We start from the raw sequence: 16409 nt of genomic DNA on the forward strand, positions 1-16409 counted from the left end.
AGGCCCGCAGGGGGGGGACAGTTGGGGGTGACCAGGCTGGCGGGGGGCGGGCAGTGCGGGGGACGAGGCCAGCGGGGGGGGGGGGACAGTTAGGGGCGACCAGGCTGGTGGTGGGGGCAGTTAGGGGCAATCAGGCTGGCGGAGGGGGGGGAGGTTGCAGTTGGGAGCTACCAGGCCGGTGGGGGGGGGCAGTTAGGTGCAATCAGGCAGGCAGGCAGGTGAGCAGTTAGGAGCCAATGGTCCTGGATTGTGAGAGGGATGTCCCTCGAGGGGTCCCGGATTGGAGAGGGTGCAGGCTGAGCTGAGGGAACCCTCCCACCCCCATGCACGAATTTTGTGCACCTGGCGTCTAGTTTTCAGTATATGGGTCTTTCATGTTCTTTGTTTACTTACTCCTTGGTATTTTATTCTTTTGGTTGCAATTGCAAAAGGAATTTTTTCCCACTTCTTTTTTGAAGTTTTGTTGTTAATATTCAGAAAAGCAGTAGATTTTTGTACTTTGATTTTGTAACTTGCAACTTTATTGTATTTCTTTGTTATTTCTAATAGTTGGGTTGTGTTTTCTTTGGTGAGTTTTGGAGTTTTCTATATACAGAATCATATCATCTGCAAAAAGTGACAGTTTTACTTCTTTCTTCCCCTATTTCAGTGACTTGTATTTCTTTCTCTTGCCTTATTGCTCTGGCTAGGACTTCTAGAACTATGTTGAATAAGAGTGGTGAGAGTGGACATCCTTGTCTTGTTCCTGATCTAAGAGGAAAGCTTTCAGTTTTTCACCATTGTATATAATATTAGCTGAGGGTTTATGGCCTTTATTATGTTGAGGTACTTTCCTTCTATTCCTATTTTACTGAGTGTTTGAATCATAAATGGATGTTTTATCTTATTAGATGCTTGCTTTTTCTTCATCTATTGATAAGATCATTTGATTTTTATCTTTTCTTTTGTTAATGTGGTGTATTACATTGATTAATTTGCATATGTTGAACCATTCTTTTGGCCCTGGAATGAACCCCACTTGGTCATGATGTGTTAATTTTGGATGTACTGTTGTATTTGATTTGCTAGTATTTTGTTTAGGATTTTTTTCATCTGTAGTCATCAGAGATATTGGTCTGTAGTTTTCATTTTTTGCGTTATCCTTGCCAGGTTTTGGTATCAGGGTTATATTGGCCTCGTAAAATGTGCTTGGAAGTATTGCCTCTTGTTCAGTTTTTTGGAAGAGTTTGAGAAGGATAGGTTTCAAATCTTTTTTGAACATTTGGTAGAATTCACTGGTGAAGCCATCTGTTCCTGGACTTTTACTTTTTGGGAAGTTTTTTTATGGTTGTTTCAATTCTCACTGCTGATAGGTCTATTTAGAATTTCCAATTTTTCATAATTTAGTCTAGGAAGGTTATATATTTCTAAAAGTCAGCCATTTCTTCTAGATTATTGAATTTGGTGACATATAGTCTTTCATAATATTTTAGTATGATCCTTTGTATGTATGTGGTGACTTCTCTCTCATTTCTGATTTTGTTTATATGGGACTTTTCACATTTTTTCCTTAGTGAGTCTAGCGGGGGGGTTGTCAATTTTAATAATCTTTCAAACAACCAGATCTTTGTTTTATTAATATATTGTATAGTCTTTTTGTTCTCTATTTCATTCAATTCTGCTGTAATTTTTATTATTTCCATTCTTCTGCTGACTTTGGAATGCTTTCTTTTTCTAGTTCTTTAAGATGTGATGTTAAATTATTTACTTGGATTTCTCTTGTTTTTCAAGATGGACTGTAATGATATAAATTTCCCTCTTGTTACTGCTTTTGCTTATAATGGTTCTATATCATTGTTGCTCTAGGGAAGCTGGGCTTTGAACACGTTTCATTTAAAACTAATGCTTCTGAAGCTTTAGCATGCATCAGAATCACCTGAACACAGATTGATTAACCCTCCCCCAGATTTTGATACAGTGGGTCTGGAGTGGAGCCTAAGAATTTGCATTTCTAATACGTTTCCATATCTCACGCTGGTACAGTTGGTCTACAATACCCCTGTAAAAGCACAGATGTACTGCAATTATATCATCTATACCATCTATGTATTATTTGGCTGCTGCATTTTGCAAGAAGTCTATTTTATTTATTTACAGCCAGCTATTTTTTCCAAGAAAAGCAATTTTAAATATAATAATATTATATATAATAAACATTAATATTTTAAGAAAAAAATTTAAAATATAATAATATTACCAAACTACTAAAATGGTATAATATTACACTTATACTATTTTCTAGAAATATACAAACATATTCTCAACCAAAGGTTAATAAAGAAATATTTTTATATAAATTAGACTTGGGATCCTTTTGATTTTTGTCCAAACGATTTTCCTTTGGCTTATTTTGACACCATAAGATTTTATGGGTGTCTTGTTATCAGCATTATAAATGAAAAACAATTTTTAAAGTAAAAATTTTCTTGATGTAATTTACTTACAGGATATTTCTTTCAGGAAATATTCAATTACTCCTTTTTATTGTATTATGAGGCTTTTGTAAAAATTTTTAATGCAGTCTTGATAACCTTTATTTTTAATTTTTGCACAGAAATATGACTGCTTTGGATTCATAGCATGTTTAGCAATTTTACTATGAGATGAACCATCAACAAAAATTTTAGTTAATATTTTAGGAACAGGTTTTTGTCCAGTACAATTAAGTTCTCTTGAATATTCATTTATTTCAATTTAAGTTAGTCTGAAATAAGGCTAATTTATTTATTAACTTTAATTTTATTTGTCCTAGGTTATGGACAGTAAATGACATTAAGTTTCTGCAATTAGTCTTTAACTTTACATAAAATTTTTCAGGGAGGCAAAAACATAAATTATTTACTTTAGTTTAAGAGGCCAAATATATAGGCTTTCAATTACAATCCTTATGACATTTGAAGGAAACTCTTTATTTCCTTCCAGAATAACTTTCAGGCTACAGAGAGTTTTATTTAAAAAACTTTGTCTTATTTTACAACAAGCAACCTGCAGGGCTGCAGTTGAGCTCAAGCGTACAGCCGAGTAGCTAGCTATATTATAAGCACTTTTACAGTCAGGGTGACTACTAATTTACTGTCAGATTTAACATTTTAACAACAATCTTAGTTTACACTGTAAATATTAGTGGAAGAGAATTCAAAAATTGAAAATTTCTCCTTTTTATTAAAATTATAATTATATTTTTAAAGTATCCTCTTAGGCTTATTTGCATATACAGAGGGGTCATGGGAAGCCTTCAGTAACTTTCTTAGAAAACTTATTTAAATTGCTTACAAAGACATTGGCTTATTCAAAGGAAGGGGGTTGGCCTTTGTTATTTCAAGATGGTGGCCCCCCTGGGAGCGTCAAGCCATGTGGCCAACATGGCAGCTGTCTAATCCGTTCTTTTAAAAGACAGTCAAATTTATATTGCAGACAAACAAAAATCTCACTAGCTGTTTCTGGTTTTTAGAATTGTTTATAAAAATATTGGTTTTTCATTTAGTTGAAAACCTTGATTATAATTTAATAAGCTAATTTATTTAAGTAATTAAAGTAGGTATCTTCATTTAAAAGGCAAAGCAAATTTACGTCTGATTCACAAGCTGCAAATGTTGCCCTGCCTCTAGCTTAATTAAGAATGCAGGCGGCTACCAAAGTCAGGCAGTAAATGGTGGCTTCTAATCTGTTCTTAGATTTTATTTGGATTCAATTACTTAAACATTGGCTTCTCATGTAACTTAATTTATATGAGACCTTGATTATGTTATCAAAGCTAATTTATAAAGTAACTTAAGTAGGTATATTTATTTAAAAAGGCAAAGCAAATTTAGTAAACTTACAGGCCTGATACTTATTGGTCTGATTTACAAAGCACAAACACTGTCCTACCCCCAGCCCATTCAAAATGCAGGCTGCTTGAGGCTTTTGTCTTTCTTAAAATTCTACTGCTGTTGAAAAATTTGGCTATATTTAAGAAGTATATTGCTACTTTATTTTACCCTTCTTAGAGGCCAAAACCTTCATAACATTTAATATATGTATATAAGTAAAATATATTGATTAATTTTTATTTGATAAAGCTTTCCATGCGATTTCAAGTATCATTCGGTTTAATTAAATAATATTTATTTTAATAGAGAACAAACTTTTGAAAACATTTCAGGGCCCACGAAATGTCTGAAAGTTACTCTCAAAGTCTTGAAATATACTTGGAAAGATCAAATATATATATTTACATATACGTTTATATATATGTTTTAAAGATTATATACTTAAATATCTTAAAGAATATCAATTACATTATTAAAGAATTCGGTTGGGATCACAGAATTAATCCTCCTTTTTAAATTAGACCAATAAGTAACATATTTTGAATTCCTAATTATCAGAGATAACACAACATTTTATTTTCTCAAAAGCACGTTTTTATATTTTAGGCATTTGATTACCACATTTATATAATTTCTCCCAATTCAATTTGCACTTTGAACTTTCAGAGCTTCAAATTTATGTGGCAAATTAAATACTTAGCATTTCTCAACTCAATAATATTTTTACATTTTTAAGGATACATTTCAAATAAAATATAAGGCATATTCAATTAATAGATCAAATTCTATTTTCTAGACTTCATACCAGGCATACTCAGATCAACATTTCAGTATTATATCATTTCAATACATTTAGATATAAGTTTTTATCATTTGATTTAGTAAACTTCAAAGTTTTTAAAGTTTCCAGCCGATAGGCCTGGCACAGCTGCTAACTTTTAAAAACAACCATAATTTTTCTGCTGGGGAAGTCAAGAAGCAAACCCGTAGCTATTCACATGTAAACTTGCTATCTACTTCCTGCTGGTTACTTGCCTCTGGGTGGGAAATTTTAAAAGAGCTACTTTAGATTGCCTTGGGAAATCAGCCTGTATTTTTTCCCGGTTCATATCCGCCATCTTTAAGGCTAAAAACAGTCTCGAGTTTTTATTCCATACATAGCAAAGAGTTCAGCTCAGCTCAAAAACTCTATCTAAAATGTCCAAATATTGGACAGTTGCATGCATTCGTTTTTAAACTGTCCTTTCCCTTTACACGTGCACAGAAATCCCTGATGCATTTATGAATTTATAAAAGTTTTAAGTCACTAGCCGGAAAAAGGCATGGCGAAGATGAGACCTTTTTAAAATGGCTTTCTTAGGGAGTGGCGTCCATATTGGATCGCCACGTGTCTCCCTTCCCCCACCTCCTTCTTGCTTTGGGGGAAAATACAGTAATGGTCTGGTGTCTATTGTTTTTATTTTATTTTATTTTTTCAATTTTTATTTATTTTTATTTTTTAAGGAAAGAATCATTGGCAGTTGCTGAGAAATTTCTTTAATCTTTTCTACTTTGTTACAAGTAGTTTGAGCCTCCAACAAAATGAAATATGAAGTCACTTTCGGCCAAGCGCCTGCATCCAGCCATAAAGGCTGGGCAGCTGAGAGCAAAACCTTTCTTATCCCGCTCACAGTGATGCTTGCCTCTCTTCCTCAAACTCTAGCTCCCGCTCATATTTAGGAGGTAAATCTTTGTCAGGCGGCCTCTTGGCTGCTGTCGCAGGAGCAACATGTGCAGGCGAAGGAGGCGCAGATGGTATTCTTAGAGATTCGCATGCTTCCACTGCAGGCTGTAAGGCCGTGGCCACATCCCGCTTGGACATTCTTAAACTCTCCTGTGCTGGATTAAGGCCATCACGAATTAAAGTAGGAATAGGAATCTTCTCTGGACCTTCTGCTGAATATCAGTCACGCAACTGCTTTCTGACCTTTTCCCATGTTTCATCAACAAAACTTAAGAAATCAAGAATCTGACTACGCTTGACAGAGCATCCTTGAGCTTTGAGCATAGTTTTAAGCATTTGAGAGTAGAAATCTCTTTCCTGAGACCCTGAATTACCCATATTTTACACCCAGTTAATACAATTCACAACAATCCGCTCCCTACCTTACACTTCCTTAAATCTGTGGTGCGCGCAATTCTTGGAGCGATCCCTTGCCTCTTGCCCCACGTTGGGTGCCAGATGTGGTGGGGGGTCAGATATGGCGGGGATCTCCCTTTTCTGCGTCCAGCACGGAAAGAGAGATGAACTGGTTCTGAGTGGAGGTGGCTGGGGATTGAGAAATGAAAGAAAGAAAGAGACAAGATGCAGAGATAGAAAAAAAGCTGGGAGCCGGGTGGAACCGCTGCCTTCTCTGATGGAAAGACAGGGACCCAGAGCCACGCAGCAAGTTTATTTTATACCCCCAAATACCAGGAAGTTTCACCAAAAGTTAGGATCAAAGGAGATCATTTGCATTCTTGAGTAGGCCCGAGCATTCCTGGTGCTTGACTGGATTTACATATCAAAGTCACACTCCCCGACACCTGGGCTGAAATGAAGGCCAAGCTGATAACACTTTTGCCTTTTTGGCCAAGTGTGTTCCCATGGTGCGGCTCTGCCTGTTGCCCTGAGTTCAGCTGACAATAATTAAAGAAATGCCCATGTGACTTCCCAGGGGGCCCTCTACACATGTGCACTTGAGAAGAATGTATATTCTGTAGTTTTAGGATGGAATGTTCTAAAGATGTCAATTAAGGCTCTGTGATGTAGCGATTATTTAATATTGATGTTTCTTTGCTAATTTTTTTGTCTAGAGGATTTATCCAGTGATGTTAATGGGGTATTAAAGTCTCCTACTATGATTGTGTTGCTGTGAATATCTCCCCAGATATCTTCCAGAAGTTTTTTTTTTTTTTAAATGTATTTGGGTGCTCCTGCATTGGGTGCATAAATGTTTACCAGAGTTATATCCTCTTGTTGTATCGATCCCTTTAGAATTATGAAGTGGCCTTTCTTGTCTCTTGTTATGGTCTTCACTTTGAGGTCTATTTTGTCAGATATAAGTATTGCTACCCCAGCTTTTTTTTTTTTTCATTTCCATTTGCCTGATAGATATTTTTCCATCCCTTTACTTTTAGTCTGTATGAGTCCCTTGTTCTGAGGTTGATCTCCTGTAGACAGCATATATATGGGCCATGTTTTCTTATCCATTCACTCACTCGATGTCTTTAGATTGGAGCATTTAATCCATTTATATTTAATGTTATTATTGATAGGTACTTGTTTGTAGCCATTTGTGTACTTTATGCCTGTGTTCCTTCCTCCCTTTCTATTTCTTCTTTTTACAGCATTCCCTTTAGCATTTCTTGCATTGCTGGCTTGGTAGTGATAAACTCCCTTAGCCTTTTTTTGTCTGCAAAGCTCCTGATTTTCTCTTCAATTTTTATTGATAGTCTTCCTGGATAGAGTATTCTTGGATTCAGTCCTTTGCTTTGCATCACTTTATATACCTTCTTCCATTCCCTTCTAGCTTGATGTGTTTCTGTTGAGAAATCATTTGATAATCTGATGGGGGATCCTTTGTAAGGAACTCTCTGTCTCTCTCTTTCCGCCTTTAAGATTCTCTCTTTTTTTCATTATCATTTGGCATTGTAATTATGACATGTCTTGGTGTGGGTCTTTTGGGATTCATCTTTCTTGGGACTCTCTGTACTTTTGTAACTTTTTTCTTCTCCATATCCGGGAAGTTTTCTGTCATTATTTCTTCAAATAGATTTTCTAATCCTTGTTTCTCTTCTTGTTTTTCTGGCAGCCCGATTATATGTATGTTACATGTTGTCCCAAAGCTCCCTTAGGCTCTCCTCCTGCTTTTTGTTTTTTTTCTCCAGTTGCTGTTCAGATTGAGCTTGTTTCTCTACCTTATCTTCTAACTCACTAATTTGGTCCTCTGCTTCTTCTAGTCTACTGTTAAAACCTTCCATGGTGTTTTTGATTGTAGCTGTATCACTTTTGATTTCTTCCTGATTTTTGCATAGGTTGTTGATTTTCTCATCCACCTGGTGTATGAACTGTATGACCATTACTCTGAATTATTTTTCTGTCATGTTGCATGCTTCCGCTTCACTTATTTCTTTTCTTGGTGACTCTTCATTTTCTTTCCTCTGGGGATGTGTTGTCTCCCCATTCTGACTATCACCAGAAGGTTCAAACATTGAGTTGCGTGAGCCTGGGCCGTGTGCAGTGGGAGCTTTGCACCAACTGAGTGTCACTGAAGAGCCCCGACACCAAGACGTATGGCTGCCATGGGTTGGTGGGGGCCATGCTCGCCCAGGATCAGAGTCACCGGTGCTCAGTGTGGCCTCATGCACACACCTAGAATCAGTGACCCTGCCTGCGCCATGCTGAAACAGAGACCCCGCTGACATGTGCTGAAATTCAGAGTCCCCTAGCACGTGCCAGGAGTCAGAGTTCCCCTGTGTCTGCACCAAGAATCGAGTATCAGAGTCTCTGTTGCTTGTTGCGGCCTCATGCCAAGAATTGAGTATCAGAGTCTCTGTTGCTTGGTGCGGCCTCACGCCAAGAATCATGTGTGCATGCGCCAAGAATTGGAGTCACTGGCTCTTAGTGTGAATGCACTAGGAATCTGGGATCCCAGGCGCATGCGATGAGAAACAGAGTCAAGTCACTAGTGCTCAGAGCTGCCTTTCACATGGAGAATCAGGGTCCCCCGGTCTTCTTGGGGGACGGGGCTGCACAGTAGCACTGTGTTGGCAGGAGGTCCACTCCTGCATTGCACAAAACAGACTTCCGTGTGCGCTTGCCCATAATCGAAGTCAGGTGGCACTACCGCCCTGTGTGGGCGTGGGGTTTGGTTGCCCGATTGCGTTGCGGGGAACAGATTCCCACTGTCTGCATGCTCCCAGGCTCAAATTCCTGTAGCAGAGCTGTGGCCGTGTGAGTGGCGGAGCTAGCAGTTACTATGGCACTGCCGCCAGCCTGCAGGGAGGGGGATGGGCTCTGTGACTCACAGAAATCTGTGGCCGGGATGTCTGGATTCTTGGTGTCTGTGGGTCTGCAGCTGTGGTCACAGGTCTCTGTCCCCAGTGGCTGCAGGGTCCCAGTTTGCATCTGAGACCAGACTGGGTGGTGCTGAGGCCAGGATCCTAGTCTCAAGCAGCTCTGTTTTTCCTACCTTAGGCCTTTTGATAGGAGCATTTAATCCATTTACATTTAGGGTTTTTATTGATAGGTACTTATTTATTAACATTTTAATTCTGTATGGCTAGGTTTCTCTCCCTGTTTCTTCTCATTAGAGCAGTTCCTTTAGCATTTCTTGTAATACTGGCTTGGTGGTGATATACTCTTTAGCTTTTTTTTTTTCTGTCTGGGAAGTTCTTTATTTGACTGTCTATTTTGAATGATAGCCATGCTGGATATAGTAATCTTGGTCTCAGATACTTGTTTTCCATTACCTTGGGTAGTTCATGCCATTCCCTTCTGGCCTGTAGAGTTTCTGTTGAGAAATCAGGTGTCAGCTTTATGAGATCTCCTTTGTAGGTAACAGTTTTCTTTTCTCTTGCTGCCTTTAAGATTCTCTCTTTGTCTTTAATTTTTGGCATTTTAATTATGATGTGCCTGGACGTGGGCCTGTTTGGGTTCTTCTTGCTTGAGGTTCTCTGTGCCTCCTGAACTTGTGTGACTTTTTCCTTTACCAGGTTAGGAAAGTTTTCTGCCATTGTTTCTTCAAACATGTTCTCTATTCCTTCTCCTTCTCTGTCTCTTCTGGCACACCTGCTCTTCTATTATTGTTACATTGCACATTGTCCCACAGCGACCTTAAGCTGTCCCACAGCTTTTTAATTGCTTTTTTCTTTTTGGTTCTCTGATTGAGCGATATTTTCAACACTGTCTTCTAATTCCCTGAGTCTATGCTCAGCTTCCCCTAATCTGCTGTGTATTCCTTCCAATGTAATCTTTATTTGTGTTATGTCATTCTTTATCTCAGACTGTTCTTTTTTCATAGTTACTATACCTTTTTTCATGCTGTTGAGCATCTTTACCATCATTACTCTGAACTCTGTTTCAGATAAATTTCTTATCTCTGTTTCTTTTATCTCTTCTTCTGGATTATTCTCTAGATCTTGCATTTGGGTGTTGTTTCTTTTTCTCCTCTTTTTGGCTGTCTGTGTGGGTTTGTGACTATGTATTATGTAGATCCTCTACACCTCTCCATCTCTAGTGCAGGACGGTGTTAAAGGCTGTTTCTGAATAATTAGATCAGGCAAAGACTCAAAGACTCCAGAGACCACTTCTGCCTATGGACTGATAGAATTCCGACTTGAATTGCCCCCCAGGCAATGGTCCTCAGGTGTGGCGAGACTTTTTTTTTTTCCAACAGGTTGGGGCAGTTGCTTCTGCCTGGAGGCTAATTGTTATTTTTAATCTCTTAAGTGTACCCATGGCAAGGTGTTTTCCAATAGGGTGTGTCAACTGTCTTCCCCCCCTCCTCCCCGGAATGCAAATGTCTATGTGGGAAAGATATCTTATGCTATGTGAGACAATGACTCAGCCCAGGAAACTTAGGGTGTCTGCTTTCTGAGCTCTATTCCCTGATTCTCCAGTCCTCACTTTTGCTCTCACAGTTCCAGTTCACTTCACCCTCCCTCTGCTGGCTCCACAGGGAATTTTTTGCATTGGCCCTTTAAGAGGGTGCCTGAATTTCAGCTGTCACTCCCTGGCAGATAGCACCTCACTGCTTTTCACAGCCAGAAGTTATGTGGGTACCCTTCTCAGTTTTCGTGCTCTCTGCTGGGGGCTCAGCTTAGATCCCAGTGTTCTCAGTGCAACCCCCCAGAGCTGAGATATCTCTCCAGGACTTCAGTTGGTATCTTTGGGTGCCCGGCCACCCCTTTAGTGCCTCCGCCCCTCCTATCAGTTTTTATGCAGTCTCCACTTTCGGTCCTTGGGTATCAGGGTTGTCTCCTGCGAGTTTTCCATTGATTATTCAGGAAATTTTTCTGTATTTTAGTTGTAATTCCAGTTTGTTCCTGGAAGCATGTTTGTGCAGCATCCACTTACTCTGCCACCATTTTAAATCCTCTGCCAGCTATTTTTAATAGAGGTTTGCAAAGGTAACAGGTAACCCTCAGGCAAACCCAAGAGGAAACATATTAAAGAATAGCAAAGGCAAAGTAGATCTTAAGGTAAAACTCTGGTCAGATATGTGTTCTGTTGTTTCCTTTCTTTTTTGTTTTGTTTTAGGTTTTCTTCATTGTTTTGTGAAAATCTGATGTTGACTGTAATGAGTGATTAATGTAAGTTAATATAGGAGGCTTATGGTTTATTTACACTCCTTTCCTGTGATCACCTAAAAGGTTCACAGTACTTATCAAAAAATACAGATGTGTCAAGATTCAAAGACTAAGGTTGTTATTAGTGACAGTGACATTTTCTTAAAAAACTTCTTACTGGGCTTTTGCTGTTTATAGAAAGTCAGATAGCATCTAAAGGTCATGAATGTCCATTGAAAGTTATTTTCTTGGGAGAAAGAACAGGAGAATCCCTGGCATTGCCAATTAGTAACTTTTGGAAAAACTATAAGAAAATTAGTTAATGTGTAATTGGTCATTGATAAAAGTATTAATCATTTTAGCACCGTCCACATCTGGTTTAAAAGTCTAAGAAATAGTGGATGTGCTTATAGTAGTTTTTCCCAAAGCTCAGAAGTCCTATCTGACATGAGAGGTGGTAGTTAGGAGGCATTTTTCTGGCTCCTGATGGCCAGAAACTGTTCCTTTAAACCCCAGTTTACACCCTGGTGCCTGAAGGTTTGTGCAAATTTTCAAAAGGGCCTATCTGCTCAGAACCCTGTCTGCTACTGGGCTCCAGCATCCCCACCTTCATTTCTACTTGCATGGATGCTGACCTCACCTTGAAATTCAGCCTTCTGACTAATTTCCATAAAAAACCCACTCAGCAAAACATTCCAGAGAAGACTTAAGTCATGGGAAAGTCATGGGGATGAGTCACAACAAGCAGTGAATAGCTCAAAATCACATCGTAGACATCGCTGTATTCAGAAGCGCCCTCAGACACAGCCTAGAAGGCTACTTGCTGGGGATTGTACAGTTCTATGCATTTGTCCCCCCAAAGGGTGTTTGGACTAGAGCATTTCTTTTATTTTTAAAAAACACACACATTTATTTCATTTTATTTTTTCCCATCACTATACATCCCCCCTATACTCTGTCCACCTCCACCCACCCTGCCTCTCCCTTCTGCAGTCATATCCTAGAGGATTTCTAAGACATTTCCAACTCAAGGGAGAGAGAATTTTTTTTTAAGAAGGATCAGAGAAATGTACATTTGGATTTGTTTGTTTTTTTGTTTGTTTGTTTTGCAGAGAGTAAGATGCCCATTAAATGGTGACATTTCTGATCCAAAAAGTTGGGACTTAGCACACCTGTGAAGTACTTCTTCACCAACTGGGAATTTAATATAAATTTGACTAAGAAATAATGGCATCACCTCTGTTATCTTTTTCTGTCAGAAAGAAAACTATAGAAAATGTTTTTTAGACTTGAGTATTATAGAGACTCTTTTAAAAGGAAAGACAGTCTTTTGATACTGCCATATAGAATTCAATTGTTTTGATTAAAATGTTACTTAAATGTATAAAAATAAAATAGGACTAAACTCATTCTGCTTACAGCCATTATACATCTATAAAACCAAACATCTTTACAAATTAAATACAAACAAAACAGCAAAACCATTACATCCAAATGAACGACATTAATTTAATATGGTCAATAATGTTGTTTTAATCTAAACTCTTCCACAAATCATGAATATGGTGGCTGCTGTGTGGCAGGTTCCTTTAAGATTGTTTGCCTGAATCTACAAGCCAGGGGCTGCCTCAGTTCACCCTCTATTTTTCTTAGTCTGGTCTCTGCAGTTATTTTGCAGGTCTGTATGCGGTGATCTTCGGCCTGTGTGTGCTTCATCAATGCATCGTTTATGCAGCAAGTCCAGCTTGCTTCTATTTTCATTAATAGACGTGGAAGTGAATAGACAGTGAAAGTAACATTTCTTGGTGCCTTTATATTTGTAAACTCAAATGGAGACAGTGAAATAACATACCAATAAGATGACCTAGAATATGCTTCTGTTAACTCTTTAAAAAATAATTATTTGAATGGAAAATAAAACTGAAAGGTCCTCAGAGAGTATACCTTATATGAAGAATATACATGACAAAGAAATTCCTATCAATTAACTAAATTTCACCCAAATTTGCAATTGGTGTCTGATGAACTTTACAATTCAGATTTTTTTATTTTATGGGAGTCTAGGCAGTCAGTTGACAATTTGAAGCATAGCCTGAATTTGTTCTGAGATTTTCCTTGTTCAGTGAGAAAGCAGTATTCTGAATTTCATTGCTTAATCAATTTGATTGAACTTATAGTTAGACCTGGTAGCCCCACATGGAAATAGCCAGGGATAATGTATTAAATGCTGTGAATTTAATGTTGAAATAGGACACTCTCTTGATTTCATGTGTCATTTATAAAATACTTTTTATAGGATAGCTTCATATGATGTCTAGAAATATTTCCATGCCTGTTTAATCTGATTGACTCATGAGTTCTTATCTGACTGTATGCTTTGGTCACAGTGTCATTGTTGCCAGTATTTATTCATGCTCTTGGTAACATTTTGATTTTTCCAAGAGAAGCTGACCCTACCCTTCTGTTGGATATGAATAACAAGGCTGAAACTCACAGAAATGTTGGTGTACTTATCTTTAATATTGCTCATAACCAGAGACCTCAATGATTTAACTATTGTAAATAATTCATAATTCTGTATTTCTTTGGCAAGAGTGCATTTTCTATTTGGTTGTTGTGTCTTCAGCTGGTGAGAATGCAGCCTGATACGGTACTCTCTCTGTTCCCACCTTTCTCCTCCACTGTGGAAGACACTTCTAGTTGCCTGTCTTATACCTCTTCTCTTTTCTTCCTTACTTAAGAGAATCCTAATTTTGTTCAGGCTGGCAATGTGCCCAGCTAAAAATTTCAATATTCCAGATTCCCCTATAGTAAGAGGTGACCATGAGTTAGAAATGAGTTAGAAAGTGGGTCTAAGATGGGACTTCCTGCAAAGGTAGTTTTTTCCTGATTAAAGTGGCTCTGATTCAGCTTTTTCCCTTTGCCATTTTCCTTCTCCCTTCCTGGAACTTTGATGGGTGCTCCAAGGTGGGGTTCACATGAAGGCCACATAGAGCAAGAAAGAAACAGCCTCATCCATTCCTGGCTGGTACAGCCTCTATTCCTTATTATCTTTGGAACTGAGCCCCTTACTTTTTTTTTAAGTATGTCTTTATTGATTTCAGAAACAGGAGGGGAGAGGGAGAGAGAGATAGAAACGTCAATGAGAGAGAAACATGACACCCCAACTGGGGATCAAGCCCACAACCCAGGCATGTGCCCTGACTGGGAATCGAACTGGCGACCTCCTGGCGCATGGGATGATGCTCAACCAACTGAGCCACACCCACCATGAGCCCCTTACTTTTTAGGTCACCCTTCATCAGCTTTCTGTTTCATGGAGCCAATACCAATCTGAGTGCAGTGAATCATGCGCATAGGAACTCAAAGGAAATCATTATTTTTAGATAAAACATCTCCACAGTATTTTGTAAAATTAAATAATGGACAGAACTCTCCATTGCTGGTCAATTAGCTCTTCTTCTTTTTGTTTTGCTTAGCCTTTACTTAAAGCAGTGTTATAAAACAAATGTTTGCTAGCATAGATCCTTAACTCTGATATACTCCTATCTGCAGGCAACACCTCCTGCTAGCAACAATTCTGCTCTAAAGTAGGAGACAGCTGAGTGTGAAGTACAAGAGCATAAACTATGGAGCCACACTGCCTGCATTTGATTCTGGGCTTTTCCACCATCAGCTGTGTGAACTCTATGCTTTATTTTCCTGAACTGCAAAATGGGATGATAACAGACTCAGTCCCCTTGAGCTTAGGGAGGACTGAGTGTGTTAGCACATACAAAGCATTTAGCACAGTACCTCGTCCACAGTAAGCACTGTTGAAGTGTTTGATGTTGCTGCTGTTAGTTAGGAAACAGGCGCTTGTTCTCAGGAAAGCACTGCACTCTCGCCTGGATGCAGAAACAAGCAAGGAATAAAACAGAAATGAATAAAAATAGGTTTTATTCCTTATACTTTACAAAGTTTGGGGATGCCATTCAGTGGATACCTCTTCAGTCATTAAATAGCTTGATCTCTAAGTGTTCTCTATGGGTCACATCATATCATGAACCGTTTCTCTTTAACTTAGAACTTACTGAGTTCAGTAGAACAAATGCGTTGGCAGTATAAATGCTTGGAACAAAAGTGCTGCAAATGGCTTATCTGAGAGTGACTCGGGGGATAGTGGTGTAAAAACATGATCTCAATCAATTTCCATCTGTCCTTTGACAATTTGGAAGTCTCCATTTTGTACTTTTATGGAATTATTTGAAATTCTTCATATTCTACTTTCATAAAATTCTTGCTGATTCCAAGCTTGTAATGCTCCATGGAGATATGGAGGCTTAAGCATCTCAAACCTTGTCTAAAATGTTGATATTTCTATTCATATCATTATCTCTAGGCAGGGCAGGTAGGCAGGAATCTTGATTTTTTAAAATTAAATATCCTATCCAATAAAGACGGAATATGCAAATTGACCATCACTCCGTCACAAAGATGGCGACGCCCATAGCCACAGATGACGGCACCCAGTCCCCTCAACCCCGCTGGAATTGTTCTTTTAGCCCTCGCCACGGTGAGGGGCAAGCAGGCCCCCGCAGAGAGCAGACAACAGGGTCTGTGGCGGCGATGAGCAGGCAGGTCCGCAGAGAGCAGAGAACCATGGGGAGCAGGCCTAAGCCATAAGTAGGACATCCCCTGAGGGCTCCCAGATTGGAGAGGGTGCAGGTCGGGCTGAGGGACCCACCCCCCACCCCCACCCCCCATGCATGAATTTTGTGCACTGGGCCTCTAGTATTTGGATAATATTGGTTAATATTATATAAGTTTCAGGTGTACAACTTTATAACACAACATCCATATACTCCACCGTGTCTGCCATCACTTAAAGTCTAATATCCTTTCATATGTTTGACCCCTTTTACCCTCTTTGTCCTATACCTACCCTCTGGTAACCACCATTCTGCCATTCTTTTGTCTGTGTCTATGAGTTTGTTTGTTCATTTGTTGCTTTTTGTTTTATATCCCACATAAGTAAAATCATACAGTTCTTGTCCTTTTCTATCTGACTTATTTCACTTAACATGACACTCTCAAGATCCATTCATGTTGTCACAAATAGCAGTATTTCATCTTTTTTTTGGCTGGGTAGTATTCCATTATATATGCACCATATCTTTATCCAATTATTCATCAAAGGATACTTCAGTTATTTTCATGTTTTTGGTTATTGTGAATAATGCTGAATGAACATAGGGATACATATTT

The 16409-nt window shown here is 38.7% G+C and overlaps 1 protein-coding gene across 13 annotated transcripts in view; it reads left to right on the plus strand.

The window, feature by feature from the left end:
- The window catches only part of PARD3 (par-3 family cell polarity regulator), a 696667-nt gene that overhangs the window by 515727 nt on the left and 164531 nt on the right, over positions 1-16409 (plus strand). The gene's annotated exons all lie outside the window — the stretch shown is intronic.

Source organism: Cnephaeus nilssonii (genome assembly GCF_951640355.1).
Source record: "Cnephaeus nilssonii genome assembly, chromosome: 4".
NCBI lineage: Eukaryota > Metazoa > Chordata > Mammalia > Chiroptera > Vespertilionidae > Cnephaeus > Cnephaeus nilssonii.